The following is a 23,712-nucleotide window of genomic DNA, read 5'->3' on the forward strand; positions in this document are numbered from 1 at the left end:
ATGACTATATAGAATTGGGCCTGGGATCTGATACTTAAGATTGATAATGCTATCATCCTCTCTGAGCGAATGTATTAACTTTTGCTCAAGGCTAATTCTTTCCTATCATACAAATCAATTTATTAAAATAGATGCCCAAAGGCTGACTTCTCCGCAAGCTCACAGAGGTCTTAATTTGAATTTTGAGATGGACCAAAAAATTACCTCCATCTATGTACCTATGTATGTATGTATCTATGTATCTACTTATGTATGTATGTATGTATCTATCTATCTATCCATCTAATCTATCTTTTCATCCATCCATCTATCTCTGTATTTCTCTATCTTGCTCTCCGTCTCTCTACATATCTCAATATCTGATACGCTTAATCAAAAGTCTCCTAACTTTTGTATTCTCATGTATTTCCAAAAGAATATTCCCTAAATGTTTTCATATGAATAGATAAATTTAGAAGCAACAATATTCCTAATGCTCATAAATGTTATTTTACAAGGAATCTTAATATATATCTGTTCTAGAAACTCGGAATAAACTGATTATCTTCTTTTCGTGGGTGAAGAAGACTAACTGATTAAAAGTTGAACAATCAATAAGGGGTGAAAATGACACTTGAAATAATGTCTCTTATTTAAAAGATTTTTTTCTCTTTTCACTTCATAGGGAGTAAAGTGTAAGGATCATATTGTGGTGGCTTCTTGTGTCATAATCTTTATATATCCCTTGGTATTCTGTGAAAATTCTGATCTCTCCGAACTTCAATATCAGTAGCTGTCTCATGAACATCCACTAGGTCTCTGTAATAGTTAAGAAAATCTGTATTTTAGAATCACTTATGAAAAGATTCTGTGGCTAAAGAAGTTAAAAAGGCCATGATATCTCTTTCTGATGTAGAGAAATCAAAAGCTAACTGAATAAAGAGAAGAAACCATTGTATACAAGCAATCAAAATCCCAAGATTTTCCTCCTTCAGAAGAACTGGCATAGTGATAACTGGTAGAAGGAACTTGATATATGCTGCTAAAAGATGTTTTCTATTTGGATCCTATTTAACCCTTTCAAGAAATAATTTGTCTGATTTTAAACTGCAAACAAAGCACGAATTTTAAGGACATTTCTCTTTAGGTGCTGTGAAAATATCCACTTTTTATAATTTCAGTCTTAAGAATATATTGAGCTGAAGGGGAAGAATGTATTAGTGAAAGAGCCACAGACTAGTTTGGAAAAGCATTTCCATGGAGCTTAATGCTTCTCAATTGAGTCACTCAAAATTTTAGTGTTGTTGACAACAAGATGGCTTTAACTACACTCATTCTTTCTACTCATGCTGCTTTAGGAAGCTGGCGTCAAAGAACTTTGTATCTCTTCAAATTAAGGTAAGAATAAAGAAAAGAACACGTATTGGATACCTCCTCATTGAATGTATCTTGAGTGTATTTCTGCCTGTCTCTCAAGCTTATCTCCCCTTAACTCTCTCTTGTATACACACTGTGCTCTAGTTGTGGCAAAATACTTTCCCAACATCTGTTTCATCTCTGTGACTCTGCAAAAAAAGTTCCCTTTGTATTGAAATATCTCCTGTATCTTTCTTCTTTGGTAGCTCCTTATTATATAAGCTCACTTATTTTCTCCTTAGTTGTATTTCTGTCGTCCTTAAAAGTAGAGTTAATCATGTATTCCTTTCACCAGAGCTTACAAAGATATCTATTATGGTGCGTATAATTCTGCATATCACATTTAACATTTAACATATATGCCTTTCTCACTGTGAGTTCTTTGAGAGGATAAAAAATCTCATTTATCACAGTATTACTTACCACATTCTCTAATTAGTAAATTATTCAATCAATTTTGTTATATATATATATATATATATGTGTGTGTGTGTGATATAAAAAAGCTGATGACACTACCACGTGCATTTGGTGGCATAACTTGTACTCACATAGCTCAAAATCTCAGTAGCTTAACAAAATAAATGTTAACATCTTACTCGTCTCATAAGCCAGTACACAGGGATTGCAAAGGACAAGTACGATTGGGGGGACAAAGGGTTTATTCCTGCATCAATCGGAGAACTGGACTTTTTCCATGAGTGGCTTTATCATTTATCTTCAGATCCTCGACTAGATCCTCTGTAAGAAGAGTAGATAGAAAAAAAGTGCACAGCATAATCCAAAATTTCTTTAGCATCCAGAGCTTGGAGTGGAACACATCACTATGTCCACAGTTCCACTGTTCAGAAATCAGTCCTTTGTTTCTACTCAAATGCAAAGAGTGTGAGAAATGTAGCTTTGCCTATAGGGAGAGGTGGAGAAAGGGAGACATTGGTAAAATCTAGCATTCTTTAACATAAAATCTTGACCAAAAAAAAATTGATTTTCCTTTTTTAAAAAAATCCTTTTGGAGAAAAGCATCAATTCTATGTTTGTTGAAATAAAATTATTTTCTGATTTGGGTTTTTAAAAATTCAATTTAACAAAAATAACCAGATAGTTTGCAATCCTTAGATGCTCAGCTTGAAGACACAGTTCTCAGTATGGTAGCAGGCTGGGCATTCTCTCTGATTTACAGGGAAGACTTCCCTCTCAGAAACCACAACTTTTGACAGGAAACAAAGGATTGAGTTTATTGAGTGTTTTCAACTATCATTATAAATTAAGTGTTATCTAGGAGAGGGCCTCTCTGACCAACTAAATCAAAACCAGGTAATGGCAAATAAGAAATACGTACAGAATGGTCAATTTATATCATAAAAGGATACACTACTCGTTAATGAATGACTCAATTACGTTGCCTAGTTTCATAGAAATGTCTTTATTAATGTCTACCATACTGCTTCTTTTCAGACTGAATATGAGGGAACTTCTGCCTTGACTATGACTGTGCAGGAATGCCTTCCCATCACAACCAACTAAAAAAACAAACAAAATATAGGAATCCACTGTTTTTAGATATTGGACATCACAATAGACAATGAAGGACTGTGATCCTTGAATTAGGTAAATAAAGTGAAAATTATTATTAAGTTCAAGGCTTGGAGGCAGTTTGCAGGCCACAGAGTAGGAAGAGAAAGCCAAACAAAGTCTTACAGTCACTGCATTTAGGAAACCACTGTTTCCTAAGGAAGCCAATTGGAGTTTTTGTAACAGAGTAATGCAAAAGAGGGTGCTGCATAGAGAGAGAGCTCGGAAGATCTTCATGCAGGGAAGGGTGCTCCCTTCAACGTTGTGTCTGATTACTGATCTGCTTATGCGAAAGGTGAAATTGTAGGAGAGTGGAAAAGAACCACTAGAAAATAGTAGAGAAAATAATTCCAGGAGCTCATGCAAGGCTGGGGATATTTCATTTTCCCAACCAGCTGGAGTGAAGAGACCTTATTATACATGGCCATTGGGTAGAATCATCAAAAAGTTCTCTCTGTAGTATGAGACTAAATTAAATCTGCAATAAATTCTGATCTGGACACCCTGTAATTGAATCTCAATTTGAGCAAACTGATTACAATTAAGTGTGTGCTAGAACAAGTCCAACAAGCCTAACAACTTTTAAACAACTACATTACAACTACAACTACATTAAGATCTTGGGCCCAGTGATGTAAACATCAAAATATCCAATACCCAATCAGAATATCATATAAGATAATGATATCACTATGGTGTACACTGGAAATTAATATTGTAAATCAACTATACTTCAATAAAAAAATAAGGGACATTAAATTAATTAATTAATTTTTAAAAATAAGGGACAATGGTACAGCTAACAGCAGGTGAAAGATTCAATAAATGAGTAAACTATAGTTTCCTACATTATTCAGAAAATTATACAACAAATCATGCAATATATAATTTAATAAATCACAGTTTTCACAATTTTTGTCTTGATGACCCTGGCTAAAGGCTTGTCAATTTTGCTTATCTTTTAAAAAAAATCTCTTGGTTTCATTGATCGTTTCTATTGTTTTTTTGGTCTCTGTTTTATTTATTTCCTCTCTGATCTTTATTATTTCCTTCCTTCTGTTGACTTTGGGCTTTGTTCCTGTTTTTCTAATTCTTTTAGATTGTAGGTTGGATTATTTATTTGAAATTTTTCTTTTCTTGAGGTAGGACTGTATCAACATAAACTTCTCTCTTAGAACTGCTTCTGCTGCATAGATTTTGGAAGTTTTGTTTCTATTTTCATTTGTCTTGAGGTATTTTCTGATTTTTCTCTTTGAACACTTCATTAAACCATTCTTTTAGTAGGCTTTTGCTTAGTCTCCATATGTTCGTGTTTTAAATGCAGAGATTTCTATAGTTGATTTAAAAAGAGCTGATTTCATGCTTTCCTACAAAATAACATTTAAATAAAATATAGATTGAAATAAGTGGATAGAAAAATAAGTTCCTTGTAAACACTTGAGTGGTTATATTAATATCAGGAAAAATAACTTCAAAGCAAATATCATCACCAGAGATAAGTAGAATTAGCCCAAGTTGTTTAAAGTGTCATATCATCAGGAAAACAGAGCAATTATAACAGAACTTGTTAATAATAGAAATGTAAAATATATGAAGAAATTTGACAAAAATAAATGGAGAAATAGATAGTTACAAGAACATAATAAGAGATTTTAACACATTGTCTCAAGAATTGATTAAAAAAGTCAAAAAAATCATTAAAACCATTGAGGAACTGAATAACACTAACAAATATAATGAGCTATTTGATATTTCTAGAATGTTCCTCCCAACAATTACAGAATAAGCATTCTTTTCAAGATCACGTGGAGTTTTTCAATAACATAGACTATATTTTAACCATAAAACAAGTTTCAACAAATTCAGAAGGGTTAAAATCATATAGAGTACATTTCCTTAACATGAGAAAATTAAAAATAAAATCAATAACATAATGTATCTACAAAAAACCCCAAATATTTGGATATTAAACATTTGAAATTTCTTAAGATGGTTTGATACAACTAACATGGCTGCTGTGTTGGGAGTATATTGGATTGAGGTGATATTAAGAAATGTTTTAAGAGATTAGGCAAAAGAATATGGTAGTTCAACTTGGGTGTTAATTCAACTTGAGTGTTGTAGAGAGGGGAGGATGAATTTTGTAGTAAAAATATCATGCTTGCTTATGGCCTGGAGTTGAGGTCTCAATATGAGGGAGGAATCAAAACCAACTTTGAAATTTTGGTGTGAAAAACTCAGTAGTTAGTTGTTCCATATATTAAGATATTGAAAAGTGGAAGAAAATATGATTTAGGAAGGGAAATCAAGGGTTCAGTTAGACATATTGAATTTAGAATGCCTTCAGGTCTTGCCAGTGATACAGGAAATAGATTTGGGGCGTTGTTGCCCAAAGTTTATATATTAGGTACTAACTGTGAATTCTCAGTGTATAGGAAGAAATGGATCAAATCATCTAGAGATAGAGTGCAGAGAAGGAATCAAAACTGTCTCACTTTCTGTCCACTCAATATTATTCCTCAGAGGAGTATTCCCTGACCCACAATGTAAATTAGGTAATATCTTCATTCTAGTACTTATCATAATTTTTATTATTATATGCATTTGCATAACTATTTATATAATGTCTATGAATATGTCAAATAGAGATATATTGTTAAATGCCTATAAATAACAAAATATTAATACATTATTGACACATAAACATCATATTTCCTTTGGTCCCTAATAGACTACACCAACACAATTTAGCATGCCATCTCTGAAAGTTCTATCATTAAAAAGAGGTATTCTACTTAGGCCAAAAATGTGATCATTAAGGGGACATTTTCTCTTTGTTATATATACTTCATTATTTCATTGAAAACTCTTTAAAATATTCATGTAACAATTATAAGAAACTACAGAAACATTTCAATTATACTTACATATGGAATTATTTGATATTTTGAAAGCTGGTAATTTGTTTCTTTGTAAAGGAAATGAAAAATGAGGGGAGGTATCTGAAATATATTCACTAACAACTTATGCATGATTGTTATCTTACATGCTGATTCACATTTTCTCAATTTTATATTTTTCAATCAATTAGGTGTTCCAACTTGTCAGGTATCATAGTTCTAAATAAGAGAGATTACCCATAAAATAACTTTTTCAACATTTACTTTACCTAACCACCATTCTACACTAACATATGTGCAAGGGTGTATATATGTGTATGTATTTCTACACACACACATGTATGCACACACTCACAGACTCTCTCTTATACAGACACACACACACAGAGCCAAGGTTTTCATCCACATGTTCTAAAAATATTTTGTATGGAAATACCTCATGAAATTCAGTTTAATCTAAGTATTTGCCATTCTTTCAAATCTCAAATACTGTAGAGTAATAAACCCCATGGATATAAGTGAGAAATAAACCCTTTACATTTGTTCTTGAAAGTCTACCTAGCTGAATTGAATAAACTCTATAATAAGAGCATACGTTACAAATAAAAAATACTAATAGTGCAGACACTGTAAGAGAAGTAACCAATGAAATAATAGTTACATTTCAATGAAAAGACTTATTTAGTCATCCACGTTATATAAATGAGTAACTGTTAGAAATTATGTGCTTATGACGGATGCCAACACACTGGCGAAATGCAGTGTTTACTTTAATCTAGAAACCCCAGACATTTTGTACTGCTTGGTTATGCCTCCTTTTAATAGGATTCATTTTATCTTTGGTGATACAATGCTGTTTCAGCAGGACGGGATCACTTATCAGGCAAATTAAATTCCTACTCAATTTCCTCACAATAACTCAAAAGCATGGGTATTTGAGCTTTGGGACTCAAGAAGAATTTATTATGAATCAGAAAAGACGTTTTATCTGTATATGCAACACAGTTTGATGAATACTAAAATATTATAAATGATTATAGGGTACATTTCAGTGCTAACACACTTAAGAGTATATTAGGAGTAAACACAATTATCAGTGACATATCGATATTTCTTCCCACCCAGAAAAAAGCAAATTGTTGAAATTATTTCAATTTTTATTTCCTCTGCTGCTGATTTCTGTAGTAATCCAAAGCATAGCACTGAGTTACTTATTTCTTTAAATGAGTAAAAGAAAATTTAAAATAATTGAATCACTTATTGGATACAAAGAAAAGCAAGCACAGGAGAAATTGTTTTATAATATTTACTATATCTAACAATTTGCTAAAGTACATAATTGAGTACAAATACTATACTACTATAATGACATACTAACTATCCAGGATTAAACACATTATTAAGAACGCAGATGGAAGATTCTGCTCTCAAGAGGTATTGCCTTAGGATGGCAGTTAAAGAAATGAAACAAAACAAAGCAAAACAAAACCTTGACACAGATTTACTGCAGTCTATCTAGCTATCACCTAACTAAAGTTAACCATAGTATAGATATCTTTCCTGGCCCCTTATAATTATTTTTGCTTTAAAGGTAATTTAAACATTTGCTGAAATAATTGTTTTTCGCTTTTATTCCCATGTTTAAGGATAGTACAATTTAGATAAAATAGGAAGGTTCATATATTTGGACTTATTTTTATTTCATCCTAAAATTACTCTATGATAGCTAGTTTACTTCTATCCTGTTAGACTTACAGGGATATTCCTAATTCCCATATCACACCATGGTTTAGGTATTTAAAATATTTGTTAAATGTTAGTCTTACTTGGATAGTATAACTAAGCTGTAATAACACGTTTTAATGTTACTTACAAGGAGACCTTAATTTCTCAACTAAGCTCGAAAGGAAAAGAACACAAGACAGTTTGAGACAGTGGAGGATTCTAAGTTCAGATACCACAATCTACCCCTTTAAAACTAAGTTCTCAATAGATATCATGAATAGATTTTTTTAAATCTGCTGTTAGCTCTTAGGACCATTTCCAGAACCTTTAAATGTTTGTGTGAGTGAATATAAATATACATATTATATAATATATACAGTATAATATATAGTACATAATGTATATTTTATATATATATATACACACACATATATTTCCCACCAGTTTCACTGGAGAGTTATATAGCAAAGGTCTTCACATCATTGTGCTGGAATCCTCATGGCTCTTTATCAGAAGCTGTTAAGTTTTCCCCAAAATCAAGGAACATAGCTGAGTTTATCTATGTAAGAGGTAAAGTCTGCCACGATCAAGAATTATATTCCCTGTCTAGGACTTTCATTGGTTTATATGTCTATGAACTCAAACAGACTTTTTGTTTTAGTCTCATCTTTCATTTACTGAAACTTAAAAAGATGTTTTAAAAGATGGGACTTGCTTAACTTTTATTGTAAAAGGTCATATATTAATAGTATAGCCTGTTTATCCCATTTCACTAGAAATCAAATGGACTATTCTCACTTAAATTGCTCTCAAGCTTCAACTCTTCCAGACCATTTATCCCTAACCATAAATGAGAATACATTCCTTTAAGGATATACAGAAGTAAGTAAACCTGGCTTTGTTTTATAAAAATTGTAATAATTCCTGTGGAAGATCATAGCAAACCTTGATTTATGACTAGCAATGCAAAAATATAGTGTGTGTAGATAAGTGAGGGCTTTAACAAGCATGTCCTTTTACAGTGGGATGTGGAACCTTGAGTGCTAATGTGACACTTATGTCAACTAAGTGCAAAAAGATAGTGAATTATTGGCTTTCAGTCTTTACTGACCACTTCAGACACTTTGTGAAAAACTAAAAAGCAAAGGTGGGAGCCTTAATAAAAATTAATCATTGCATTGTTCATTTGCTGAATTGGTAATATATTGAAGTGTGAACAACTTCAACCATCAACAGAGCATAATTTTAACCAGTGTTTCAACTCAGACCAACACTTTTTGACCTCACTCAATTCAATTGTGTAATTAAAAGATATTTAAGTAATAATCACATTGACCATTGAACATTGTTCCTCTGTAATTCACCAAATAAGGAGGTGGCTCAGCTGGATTTCTTAAGGTGTTGTCACACTAGAATCTTGATATGTCATAAACCATGTGAAATGGTCAGAGGCCTATTTAGTTGAATGACTGGAAAACCTGATAAATAATTCATCAAAGAGATGAAATGTGTGGATTTAAATAATGCAAAATAGTAAAAGAAAATAAAACATTTTAGATCCATTCCATTGTGCCAGATGATCTGTTAAGTACTATACGTGCATTGCACTTTTAATACCAAAAATAAAAATTGAGATTAAATATAAATATAATATATCGATAATTAATAATACAATAAAGAAAATTAAAGCAGAATAAGAAAATAGTAATTTTACATGATCAGAGAAACATTCCCTGAAGGAGTGGCATATGAATAGAGACCTGCATGAAGTGAGGAAGCTGTTGATGAAAATGTCTTGCTACTACCAGACCAAGTAAAGGAAACTGAATCAGTAGGCTAGTGTTGCATAACAAAACCAGCTCAAAACTCCATGATTTAAAACAAGATGGGATACATCTTACATGTGGATTGTATTAAATAAATCCCATGCGTGACATTTTCAATAAAACCCCATCTTATTAAGAATAAATGCTGAAGGAGGAGCTTCAAGATGGCGAAAGAGTAAGATGCAGAGATCACCTTCCCCCCCACAGATACATCAGAAATACATCTACATGTGGAACAACTCCTATAGAACACCTATTGAACGCTGGCAGAAGACCTCAGACATCCCTAAAGGCAAGAAACTCCCCACGTATCCGGGTAGGGCAAAAAAAAAAAAAGAAAAAACAGAGACAAAAGAATAGGAATGGGACCTGCACCAGTGGGAGGGAGCTGTGAAGGAGGAAAGGTTTCCACACATTAGGAAGCCCTTTCGTGGGCGGAGACTGCGGGTGGCGGAGGAGGGAAGCTTCGGAGCCACGGAGGAGAGCGCAGCCACAAGGGTGCGGAGGGCAAAGCGGAGAGATTCCAGCACAGAGAATCGGTGCCAACCAGCACTCAGCAGCCCAAGAGGCTTCTCTGCTCACCCACTGGGGAGGGCGGGAGCTGGGAGCTGAGGCTCGGGCTTTGGAGGTCAAATCCCAGGGAAAGGACTGGGGTTGGCTGCGTGAACACAGCCTGAAGGGGGCTAGTGCGCCACCGCTAGCCAGGAGGGAGTCCAGGAAAAAGTCTCGACCTGCTGAAGAGGCAAGAGACTTTTTCTTACCTCTTTGTTTCCTGGTGCGCGAGGAGAGGGAATTAAGAGTGCTGCTTAAAGGAGCTCCAGAGACGGACGCGAGCCGCGGCTGTCAACATGGACCCCAGACACGGGCATGAGATGCTAAGGCTGCTGCTGCAGCCACCAAAAAGCCTGTGTGCGAGCACAGGTCATTATCCAAACCTCCCCTCACAGGAGCCTGTGCAGCCCACCACCGCCAGGGTCCCGTGATCCAGGGACAACTTCCCCGGGAGAACACACGGCACGCCTCAGGCTATTGCAACGTCACGCCGGCCTCTGCCGCCACAGGCTCACCCCGCATCCGTACCCCTCCCTCCCCCCCCGCCTGAGTGAGCCAGAGCCCCCGAATCAGCTACTCCTTTAACCCCGTCCTGTCTGAGCGAAAAACAGATGCCCTCAGGCAACCTACATGCAGAGGCGGGTCCCAATCCAAACCTGAACCCCAGGAGCTGTGCAAACAAAGAAGAGAAAGGGAAATTTCTCCCAGAAGCCTCAAGAGCAGAGGATTAAATCTCCACAATCAACTTGATGTACCCTGCATCTGTGGAATACCTGAATAGACAATGAATAATCCCAAATTGAGGAGGTGGACATTGCAAGCAAAGATATATATATTTTTTCCCTTTTTCTCTTTTTGTGAGTGTATATGTGTATGCTTCTGTGTGTGATTTTGTGTGTATAGCTTTGCTTTTATCATTTGTCCTAGAGTTCAGTCTGTCGGTTTTTTGTTTTTTTTTTTACTTTTTAAAATTTTTTTCTCAATAATTACTCTTTACTTTTTATTTTAATAACTTTTTTATTTTATTTTATTTTATTTTATTTTATTTTTTCTATCTCTGTCCTTTCTTTCTTTCTTTCTTTCTTTCTTTCTTTCTTTCTTTCTTTCTTTCTTTCTTTCTTTCTTTCTTTCTTATTTTCTCCCTTTCATTCTGAGCCGTGTGGATGAAAGGCTCTTGGTGCTCCAGTCAGGTGTCAGGGCTGTGCCTCTGAGGTGAGAGAGCCAAATTCAGGACACTGGTCCACAAGAGACGTCCCAGCTCCATGTAATATCAAATGGCAAAAATCTCCAAGAGATCGCCATCTCAACGCCAAGACTCAGCTTCACTCAACAACAAGCAAGCTACAATGCTGGACACCCTATGCCAAACAACTAGCAAGAAAGGAACACAACACCATACATTAGCAGAGAGGCTGCCTAAAATCATGATAAGGCCACAGACACCTCAAAACACACCACCAGACGTGGACCTGCCCACCAGAAAGACAAGATCCAGCCTCATCCACCAGAACACAAGCAAGCCTACACCAGGAAGCCTACACAACCCACTGAACCGACCTTAGCCACTGGGGACAGACACCAAAAACAATGGGAACTGTGAACCTGCAGCCTGCGAAAAGGAGACCCCAAACACAGTAAGTTAAGCAAAATGAGAAGACAGAAAAACACACAGCAGATGAAGGAGCAAGGCAAAAACCGACTAGACCTAACAAATGAAGAGGAAGTAGGCAGTCTACCTGAAAAAGAATTCAGAATAATGATAGTAAAGATGATCCAAAATCTTGGAAATAGAATAGAGAAAATACAAGAAACGTTTAACAAGGACCTAGAAGAACTGAAGAGCAAACAAACAATGATGAACAACACAATAAATGAAATTAAAAATTCTCTAGAAGGGATCAATAGCAGAATAACTGAGGCAGAAGAACGGATCAGTGACCTGGAAGATAAAATAGTGGAAATAACTACTGCAGAGCAGAATGAAGAAAAAAGAATGAAAAGAACTGAGGACAGTCTCAGAGACATCTGGGACAACATTAAATGCACCAACCTTCAAATTTTAAGGGTCCCAGAAGAAGAAGAGAAAAAGAAAGGGACTGAGAAAATATTTGAAAAGATTATAGTTGAAAACTTCCCTCATATGGGAAAGGAAATAGTTAATCAAGTCTTGGAAGCACAGAGAGTCCCATACAGGATAAATCCAAGGAGAAACATGCCAAGACACATATTAATCAAACTATCAAAAATTAAATAAAAAGAAAAAATATTAAAAGCAGCAAGGGAAAAACAACAAATAACACACAAGGGAATCCCCATAAGGTTAACAGCTGATCTTTCAGCAGAAACTCTGCAAGCCAGAAGGGAGTGGCAGCACATATTTAAAGTGATGAAAGAGAAAAACCTACAACCAAGATTACTCTACCCAGCAAGGATCACATTCAGATTTGATGGAGAAATTAAAAACTTTACAGACAAACCAAAGCTAAAAGAATTCAGCACCACCAAACCAGCTTTACAACAAATGCTAAAGGAACTTCTCTAGGCAGGAAACACAAGAGAAGGAAAAGACCTACACTAAGAAACCCATAACAATTAAGAAAATGGGAATAGGAACATATATATCGATAATTACCTTAAATGTAAATGGATTAAATGCTCCAACCAAAACACATAGACTGGTTGAATGGATACAAAAACAAGACCCATATATATGCTGTCTACAAGAGACCCACTTCAGACATACAGACTGAAAGTGAGGGGATGGAAAAAGATATTCCATGCAAACAGAAATCAAAAGAAAGCTGGAGTAGCAATTCTCATATCAGACAAAATACACTTTAAAATAAAGACTATTACAAGAGACAAAGAAGAACACTACATAATGATCAAGGGATCAATACAAGAAGAAAATATAACAATTGTAAATATTTATGCACCCCACATAGGAGCACCTCAATACATAAGGCATATACTAATAGCCATAAAAGGGGAAATCAACAGTAACACAATCAAAGTAGGGGACTTTAACACCGCACTTTCAACAATGGACAGATCATCCAAAATGAAAATAAATAAGGAAACACAAGCTTTAAATGATACATTAAACAAGATGGACTTAATTGATATTTATAGGACATTCCAGCCAAAAACAACAGAATACACATTCTTCTAAAGTGCTCATGGAACATTCTACAGGATAGATCATATCTTGGGCCACAAATCAAGCCTTGGTAAATTTAAGAAAATTGAAATCGTATCAAGTATCTTTCTGACCACAACACTATGAGACTAGATATCAATTACAGGAAAAGATCTGTAAAAAATACAAACACATGGAGGCTATACAATATACTACTTAATAACCAAGAGATCACTGAAGAAATCAAAGAGGAAGTTGAAAAGTACCTAGAAACTACTGACTATGAAAACACAACAACACAAAACCTATGGGATGCAGCAAAAGCAGTTTTAGGAGGGAAGTTTATAGCAATACAATCTTACCTTAAGAAATAAGAAACATCTCAAATAAACAACCTAACTTTACACCTAAAGCAATTAGAGAAAGAAGAACAAAAAAACCCCCAAAGTTAGCAGAAGGAGAGAAATCATAAAGATCAGATCAGAAATAAATAAAAAAGAATTGAAGGAAACGATAGCAAAGATCAATAAAACTAAAAGCTGGTTCTTTGAGAAGATAAACAAAATTGGTAAACCATTAGCCAGACTCATCAAGAAAAAAGGGAGAAGAATAAAATCAATAGAATTAGAAATGAAAAAGGAGAAGTAACAACTGACACTGCAGAAAAACAAAGGATCATGAGAGATTACTACAAGCAACTCTATGCCAATAAAATGGACAACCTGGAAGAAATGGACAAATTCTTAGAAATGCACAACCTTCCGAGAGTGAACCAGGAAGAAATAGAAAATATGAACAGACCAATCACAAGCACTGAAATTGAAACGGTGATTAAAAATGTTCCAACAAACAAAAACCCAGGACCAGATGGCTTCACAGGCGAATTCTATCAAACATTTAGAGAAGAGCTAACACCTATCCTTCTCAAACTCTTCCAAAATATTGCAGAGGGAGGAACACTCCCCAACTCATTCTACGAGGCCACCATCACCCTGATACCAAAACCAGACAAAGATGTCACAAAGAAAGAAAACTACAGGCCAATATCACTGATGAACAAAGATGCAAAAATCCTCAACAAAATACTAGCAAACAGAATCCAACAGCACATTAAAAGGATCATACACCATGATCAAGTGGGGTTTATCCCAGGAATGCAAGGATTCTTCAATATATGCAAATCAATGAATGTGATACACCATATTAACAAATTGAAGGAGAAAAACCATATGATCATCTCAATCGTTGCAAAGAAAGCTTTTGACAAAATTGAACACTCATTTATGATAAAAACCCTGCAGAAAATAGGCATAGAGGGAACTTTCCTCAGCATAATAAAAGCCATATATGACAAACCCATAGCCAACATTGTCCTCAATGGTGAAAAACTGAAACCATTTCCTCTAAGATCAGGAACAAGACAAGGTTGCCCACTCTCACCACTATTATTCAACATAGTTTGGAAGTTTTAGCCACAGCAATCAGAGAAGAAAAAGAAATAAAAGGAATCCAAATCCTAAAAGAAGTAAAGCTGTCACTGTTTACAGATGACATGATACTGTACATAGAAAATCCTAAAGATGCTACCAGAAAACTACTAGAGCTAATCAATGAATTTGGTAAAGTAGCAGGATACAAAATTAATGCACAGACATCTCTAGCATTCCTATACACTAATGATGAAAAATCTGAAAGTGAAATTAAGAAAACACTCCCATTTACCATTGCAACAAAAAGAATAAAATATCTAGGAATAAACCTACCTAAGGAGACAAAAGACCCGTATGCAGAAAATTATAAGACACTGATGAAAGAAATGAAAGATGATACAAATAGATGGAGAGATATACCATGTTCTTGGATTGGAAGAATCAACATTGTGAAAATGACTCTACTACCCAAAGCAATCTACAGATTCAATGCAATCCATATCAAACTACCACAGGCATTTTTCACAGAACTAGAACAAAAAATTTCACAATTTGTATGGAAACACAAAAGACCCTGGATAGCCAAAGCAATCTTGAGAAAGAAAAACGGAGCTGGAGGAATCAGGCTCCCTGACTTCAGACTATACTACAAAGCCACAGTAATCAGGAGAGTATGGTACTGGCACAAAAACAGAAATATAGATCAATGGAACAGGATAGAAAGCACAGAGATAAACCCACACATATATGGTCACCTTATCTTTGATAAAGGAGGCAAGAATATACAGTGGAGAAAACACAGCCTCTTCAATATGTGGTGCTGGGAAAACTGGACAGGTACATGTAAAAGTATGAAATTAGGACACTCCCTAACACCATACACAAAAATAAACTCAAAATGGATTAAAGACCTAAGTGTAAGGCCAGACACTATCAAACTCTTAGAGGAAAACATAGGCAGAACACTCTATGACATAAATCACAGCAAGATCCTTTTTGACCCAGCTCCTAGAGACATGGAAATAAAAACAAAAATAAACAAATGGGACCTAATGAAACTTAAAAGCTTTTGCACAGCAAAGGAAACCATAAAGAAAACCTAAAGACAACCCTCAGAATGGGAGAAAATATTTGCAAATGAAGCAACTGACAAAGGATTAATCTCCAAAATTTACAAGCAACTCATGCAGCTCAATATCAAAAAAACAAACAACCCAATCCAAAAATGGGCAGAAGATCTAAATAGACATTTCTCCAAAGAAGATATACAGATTGCCAACAAACACATGAAAGAATGCTTAACATCATTAATCATTAGAGAAATGCAAATCAAAACTACAATGAGATATCATCTCACACCGGTCAAAATGGCCATCATCAAAAAATCTACAAACAATAAATGCTGGAGAGGGTGTTGAGAAAAGGCAACCTTCTTTCATTGTTGGTGGGAATGTAAATTGATACAGCCACTATGGAGAACAGTATGGAGGTTCCTTAAAAAACTAAAAATAGAACTACCATACGACCTAGCAATCCCACTACAGGGCATATACCCTGAGAAAACCATAATTCAAAAAGAGTCATGTACCAAAATGTTGTTTGCACCTCTATTTACAATAGCCAGGACATGGAAGCAACCTAAGTGTCCATCGACAGATGAATGGATAAAGAAGATGTGGCACATATATACAATGGAATATTACTCAGTCATAAAAAGTATCGAAACTGAGTTATTTGTAGTGAGGTGGATGAACCTAGAGTCTGTCATACAGAGTGAAGTAAGTCAGAAAGAGAAAAACAAATACCGTTTGCTAACACATATATATGGAATCTAAGAGAAAAAAAAAAAAAGGTCATGAAGAACCTAGCGGCAAGACGGGAATAAAGACACAGACCTACTAGAGAATGGACTTGAGGATATAGGGAGGGGGAAGGGTAAGCTGTGACAAAGTGAGAGTGGCATGGACATATATACACTACCAAACGTAAAATTGATAGCTAGTGGGAAGCAACCGCATAGTACAGGGAGATCAGCTCGGTGCTTTGTGACCACCTAGAGGGGTGGGATAAGGAAGGTGGGAGGGAGGGAGATGCAAGAGGGAAGAGATATGGGAATATATGTATATGTATAACTGATTCACTTTGTTATAAAGCAGAACCTAACACAAAATTGTAAAGCAATTATACTCCAATAGAAATGTTAAAAAATAAAAAAATAAAGATCATAGAAATTCTGATAATATCTGCATGTAAATATATTATAAAATTATATTATATTATTAGACACATTTATATCAGCTGTGTGCTCTTTAAGGAAGTATTTCTAAAATAAAAATATCACTGCAAATTTGAAAATAGAAGAGAAAATGGTAACAATATAAATTCCAGTGAAATAATGATACTGTTAAATGATGCAGAATTAATTTTATTTATTAGAAAGAGCAAAGTGAGTTATTTCATACCGATAAAAAAATCCATAAGGAAAAATAGTATTTGGCAATAAACATTAATATTCCTTACAATTTAATTTCAAAATACATAATTCAAAAACTGATATAAAACCTAAGAAGTAACTGACATTCTCTTTCAGAAGAAATCAGTTCAAATGTGGAAAATATGTAAAGGCCCGACCATACTTAAAATACACAATTCTAAACCACAACAATAAAAACTATATACAAAATATATAAATTAATACTAATTTTTACAAAATAACCCTGCCCACAATGAAAGTATGTAAGCAAAAACCTACAGAAATTTCTAAATACACAGAGGAAAAATCATAACCTTAAAAGCCTTTATTAAAAAACAAACAATAAAACGAAAAACAAAAAGACTGAAGAAAAGAGCAAAGTTTAAAAATCTGTAAAATCCTCTAAATTAGGGAGGATTTTAAACATAAAGCAGAAGTAAATTTAATAGTACAACAAAACAAAGAAAATAGAGTTGATCGATGAGACAAAACTCCATTGACTACTTCAAATAATTGGCTGTTCTACCACAAATATAAAGAAGATAAGACAAGGTGCAAATCGTCTTTATTAAAAAGAGGAATATAACCACATAAAGAGGTTATTTCTAAATAGCATTTCTATTAAGATAAATATTAAAATAAAGATGAAATGGACATTTTCTTAGGAACACACAAAATGCCACATTGACTTAAATATAAATAGAAAACCCAAATATACAATAAACAGAGAAAATTAATGATCTAGCCTCTGAAACAGAACTCTTTTATGTGAGTTGTATCAAGATTTGTCATACTTGTTATTTCTTGTTTACACAAAGAGAGCAGATAACTGAAAATACAAGCAACTATCAAATGTCTGTATGAGGTTAACAGAACTCAAACTCAAATTTATAATATAACATAACCCAAATTCCTTGAGCAAATAAGACTTAGACACACAAGGATGTTTCAACATAGAAAATGCACCAATATAATTTACTAAAATGCTGGACTGAGTAGGGAAAAATAAACAATGCTTTTTACTACCAAAAATCGTTTGATATAATTAAGCTTCTATTGCTATTTAAAACTTTAGGAAATTAGGAAGAGGAAGAAGAAATTTCTCACGACACTAAAGATTAGATACTCCAAATCTAAAGCAAACATCATTCTTACTGATGATGCATTAAATTAGTGACCATAGAATCTGGACCAGAAGAAGGATAATTAATTTTATCTCTAACCTTTCAATTTTATGTGGAGAACCATCACAAAACAATAAAATAAGGAAAATAATTAAAATGTATTAACTATTGGGAAAGAAGAGGATTTATAAAGATTGATATTAATATTTAATTATTTACTAGAAAATCAATTGGCAAGCTATTATGTCATAATTTATATGGATTTCTAGCCTTCATATGAATAAAATATTCATGAATGAAAGATAAAATACAGTAAAATCAATAGATTTCCTTTAAATCAGAAATAAACAAAAGGTATATAATAGGAAAGTATAGTTCATTTATAATAACAATCAAAACCTGAAGAAACTCAGAATTATCTGAATCACAGTTTCTTCAGACAAACTCCACAGAAAGATGTAAAGTAGATCTTAATTAAAAGGATTGCTATCATGCCTACGGATCCTTTCAGTTCTGTGATTACTTCAGTACTGTTAAGTGATAAATTTTGCCCAAACTAATTGATAAATGCAATGATATTTCAATCAAAATCCAAACAGGATATTTTGGAGCTTCTCAATTTGATCCTAAAATTGATATGGAAAATATATATCTAAAAATAAAAATAGTAATGGAAATTAAAAACAAAGATATGAGGGTTTTCCTATTCTGATGTCAAAGCATTTTTTCATCTGTGATTAAAAATGTATTTATTACCACAGGAATATACAAAAGAGCAGAAAATAAAAATGAGAATTTAGGGAGTGCAGAAATAAGCATGTACATATAGGGATATTTAATGTGCTGTGAAACTTCACATATGTGACTTGAAGATGAATAATTCAGTAAGTGAGTTTGGGACACCTGGGGGAACTTTTAAATCATTTTTTATTTGGCACTATTTATACAAAATCCGAACTTCAAAGATATTACAAGTAAAGACAGAAAAATGCATTTATAACACTGGATTTGCTGAAATTATGCCTCAATTAATCTTGACATGAATCTTTTTTCTTATGGTGACCCAGTATCAATTGAATGTCTAGGGAGTAAACCTAAAGGGGTTGGACAATGAAAATATCAAATGATAAAATACAAACAAAACAAACCAAAATGTATTTAGCTGGTCTTGATTCCAAATATAAATTAAATACTTTTTATAAGTTGAATGGTTAATAAGATTTTTTACATATCTGTCTTAATTTGATTAAAATGAAAACAAAACATACATAACCTATACAAAGTTTTAATGCTGCCAATCTAAATATCTTGTCCTTTTTTTATGTTAAAATGAGTCAAAATTTTATAGTTTTAAATGTTTTGTTTTGTTCCCTCTACTGTTCTCTGAAGAGATTTATCTTAAAAAACAAAAACAAAAACAAGGATAGAATATTTGAGTTACCTTGAATAATCTAAGGCCAGCTTTTGTCAAATTGTGTTTTCATCATCTCTTACTAGGTGTTACTTGGAAAACATATTCAGTGGTGAAAGGTTGAGAAATTTGGAGTTAAATATAGTTTATGTGAATGCTAATGAGCAATATGAATCTTTATAAGAAAGATATTATTTTAGTGTTTCCCAAATTTATGACCCCAGAAACTTGTTTTACAAAAAGTGTTGTAGAGAGCACATTTTGGGAATGTGCAATATTGCTAATAATTATGTGTTTAACACTGTAAAATAATTAGACTCTGAAAACACACTTTATTAATATAGTATGGGTTCCAGTTATCAAATAGATATGAATTATTTATTCTAGAATTAGAAAGGAGTTCAAGGTTACTTTGGAAACTCTTTATCTCTCACTTTTTTTTTTAAGTCCTATATATTTATTCATTTCCATATCTAAAATGAATCTTCTCAAATGAATAACAGGTATTATTAGGTGAAAGAAAAGTAATGCAATCTACTTTTAACAACGAAGGCACTTCAGTTTATTAAATTAATGAACATTAATTTAAGCATTTCCAATTAACCTTCTCTATCCCCAAAGTCTCCTAGAGTTCCCAGTTGTTGCTGTACCTTAATCTTTCCCAGCTATGACTTGAATCTTATTTTTGGTAATGTGCCATTCTTAGTGACAGTGATTAGTTGGAAAGGAGCAACTCACTGAGAGGTTGAATTCCAAAGTGCCAACAGATAAAGCAGTCATCTGGCAGATCATCTGGCAAAAAAAAAGTATATCATTGCATCTTGGGGGAAAAAATGCAGGTTCACCTGTACCAAGAACTCCCCCTTCCTTGTTCTATTCACTGCATGACAAGATATTCTTGGATAGATGGGAATGACTTTCTCCCCTACTACCTGAATCATTTATACATAAAATGAAAATAGTATAGGGTACTGGGCATGTATCCAGAGAAAATCATAATTCAAAAAGACACATGCACCCCAATGTTCATTGCAGCAGTATTTACAAGAGCCAGGTCATGGAAGCAACTTAAATGCCCATCAACAGAGGAATGGATAAAGAAGATGTGGTACATATATACAATGGGATATTACTCAGCCATTAAAAGGAATGAAACTGGGTCATTTGTAGAGATGTGGGTGGATCTAGAGACTGTCATAAAGAATGAAGTTAAGTCAGAAAGAGAAAAACAAATATCATATATTAACGCATATATGTGGAATCTAGAAAAATGGTACAGATGGTTTGCAAGGTAGAAATAGAGACACAGATGTAGAGAACAAATGTATGGACACCAAGGGGGGGAAGTGGGCGGATGGGGGGTGGTGGTGGTGGGATGAATTGGGAGATTGGGATTGACATGTATATACTAATATGTATAAAATAGATAACTAATAAGAAGCTGCTGTATAAAAGATAAATAAATAAAATAAAATTTAAAAATTCAAAAAAAAATAGTATAGGGTAGCATAATATTAGAGGCTGAAAAGTTATTCTAAGATAAGATTTTCTTTGAAAATATATTATAAAAATCATTGTCATGAATATCAAGCCTGAATTTTTTAAAAAAATTAATAGTTAAATATGAATCATGATTACTACAGCTTGCATAAAAATATAAAAACTCTTTCATGGGAAAAAACTCAAAAAACCCATCATTTTTATTTCCATAATGGAATGCTGTGTATTGACACCTAATTATCTTTTTAAAGAGAAGACTGTAACAGTGGTAAAGAGATTATGATAACAGTACAACTCTCAGTAAAAATGTGGTTCATTAAGTATGATCATTGTAGTTCTTACCTCCTAAAAATATTCTTTGGAAATCACAATGATTGTTCACATTTAAATCAGATTATCACATTAAATTTCATAACTAATAAAGTTATTTTTGTTTAATATATTTTCATTTCTAAACCCTAGCAAAGATGACATTTTGGTATATTTTAAATAAGGGGAATCCTATTGATTAGTCAAGTGTCCAATTTTTTGTTTTGTTTTGTTTTACAGAAATATGAAACATTATTTCAATTCTTTTGCATCTGCTAAACCCATGTGTCTGGCTGGAATGAAAAATAGGAACTATGTTATATTCTTCTAATTTAGATGTCCATAGTGAGCCATGAAGTTTTCATACAGCTGTGAAATATTTAAGTGGTTTTTAAGCATATTTTAGGACCTGCCATTGCAACTATTAAGTCAGAAAATAATTATTGCTAGAAAATTTCTCACAGAAAGTGAAAATGGTGATTTTTTTCCCTTTTTTTGCTCTCTTGTAAAAAGGTTGTTTGGTCTCTCTCATTTAATGCCTAAAAAAATTCCTAATTTTACTGTTGATAAAACACTCTTAATTATACTGTTGAAGAAGTGAGAGTTCAATACTTACCAAATATGAGATTTAATCAAAGGGACTATTTTAAGAATCTAAGAAAAAAATATAATCTTCTAAATAAAATTATCAATATTTGTTGTGTTCCATTTCACAAGGCAGATATATTACATATGTTAAAAAATATATGTGGCAATGCAGTGTGCACAAATGTTGAAATCTCTAACTAACATTTTATTTTATCATTAGCACTTAATAGTGTTATCTGGACAGGATGATACAGTCCTTCCTCTGTTCCTTCTCAAAATAAAAATCTGGACCAGCTAATCAAAAATATAAATTACTCCTTAGATTTGAGCAAGCTACATCCAAATATTCAAACAATCCATTTACAAAGTAGGTATGGACATCAGTCTGTCTAGAGGCAGTAAGAACAACAGAACATGAGGTTTGGTTAGAATATGAAATGTTTCACTTCCAAATTGTGTAACTATAAATATGTTACTTAGTTTCTCTGAAGTTTAGTTGCCTTATCTGTAAAATGCAGTTCCACTGTAACTGATGAGAGTCCATGTTTCCTTTAAATCATTTAGCCTGATGCTTACAGAGAAAAAAGAGCAGTATTTGAAAGTATGAATTTTGGAATTAGATTGCCTAATTTAATTCTAGCTCTGCCAGTTATTAACTATGTGACTTAGGGTAAATTACTGGGCATCATTTTCCCAATTTGTATAATGGTGATAATATTTGTGCTTATTGCATAAGATGATTGCAAAAACTGAATGCTAATATAAAACATTTAGAATTGGGGTAGGCGCATGACTAATAAATATATATGTGCCATTTTTATTACTAATAGTTGCTGTATTCTGACACATTTGAGAGGTAATTGTCATTTTGACAATTCTTATATGTACTAAGGATAAAATAATAATAGTATTAACAGAGATTTCTTGTATCCTTTTTAAAAAATTTGGACAATTTCATTTTGTATTTAGGAAATATGGCAATGCACTCATTGCTAAAATAAAGATACTCTAAAGGAGCTTAATAAAGAGACCGAGAGAGAGAGAAAGAGACTGAATTTACCCAAGGTTTCTTCCAGGTCAAAACTCTTACAATTTGATTAGTCTTGAGATGGATAAAATAAAAGAATAAAATGATTCATTCAATCTTCGCAAACTTACTATTCATTGTTAAATTAATAACTGGCTATTCTTCCATTGTGGAATAGAACTTTAGTCAATTTTTGAATTGGATGGAAACAAATAAGGAAAAGAAAGGAGACCCCTGATTAAAGTCATTAATTACGTTAAGTGTATATGGTTATTGGAGCTTAACATCTATATGTTCATAAGGAGTTTCTTAAAACTGGAAAGCTTCTGGTATTAATATGTCTGAGCTAAAATAGAACTGCTTTTTTCCTGCTCAGAACTCACATCACAACAACAAAGAGAAATAGAACCAAAAGAGCAACTGCCATTTTCCACACAAATAAGAGATTCTGTAACTCCAAATAGGGACAGGAAAGGCTGCTACATACAGTGAAAGTCAAACAGAGGGGAGAAAAGATGTTTAGAAAAGATGATTGTAGTGCCAGCCTCAGACCAAGACAGTTTTTTCAAAAATGGTACCAGTCCATTGTTTATAACAAGAATGGAAACACAGTCTGGCAATGGATGCTCAGAAAAATTTAGAAATGCAAAAATACTCTTCCAAAGGAATTTGATTAATAAGTTGAACATCATAGCAGTAGAATTTACACAAACATGCAATATGTTACTAAAACATGTTGAA

The sequence above is a fragment of the Eubalaena glacialis genome, chromosome 10 (genome assembly GCF_028564815.1).
Source record: "Eubalaena glacialis isolate mEubGla1 chromosome 10, mEubGla1.1.hap2.+ XY, whole genome shotgun sequence".
NCBI classification, from domain to species: domain Eukaryota; kingdom Metazoa; phylum Chordata; class Mammalia; order Artiodactyla; family Balaenidae; genus Eubalaena; species Eubalaena glacialis.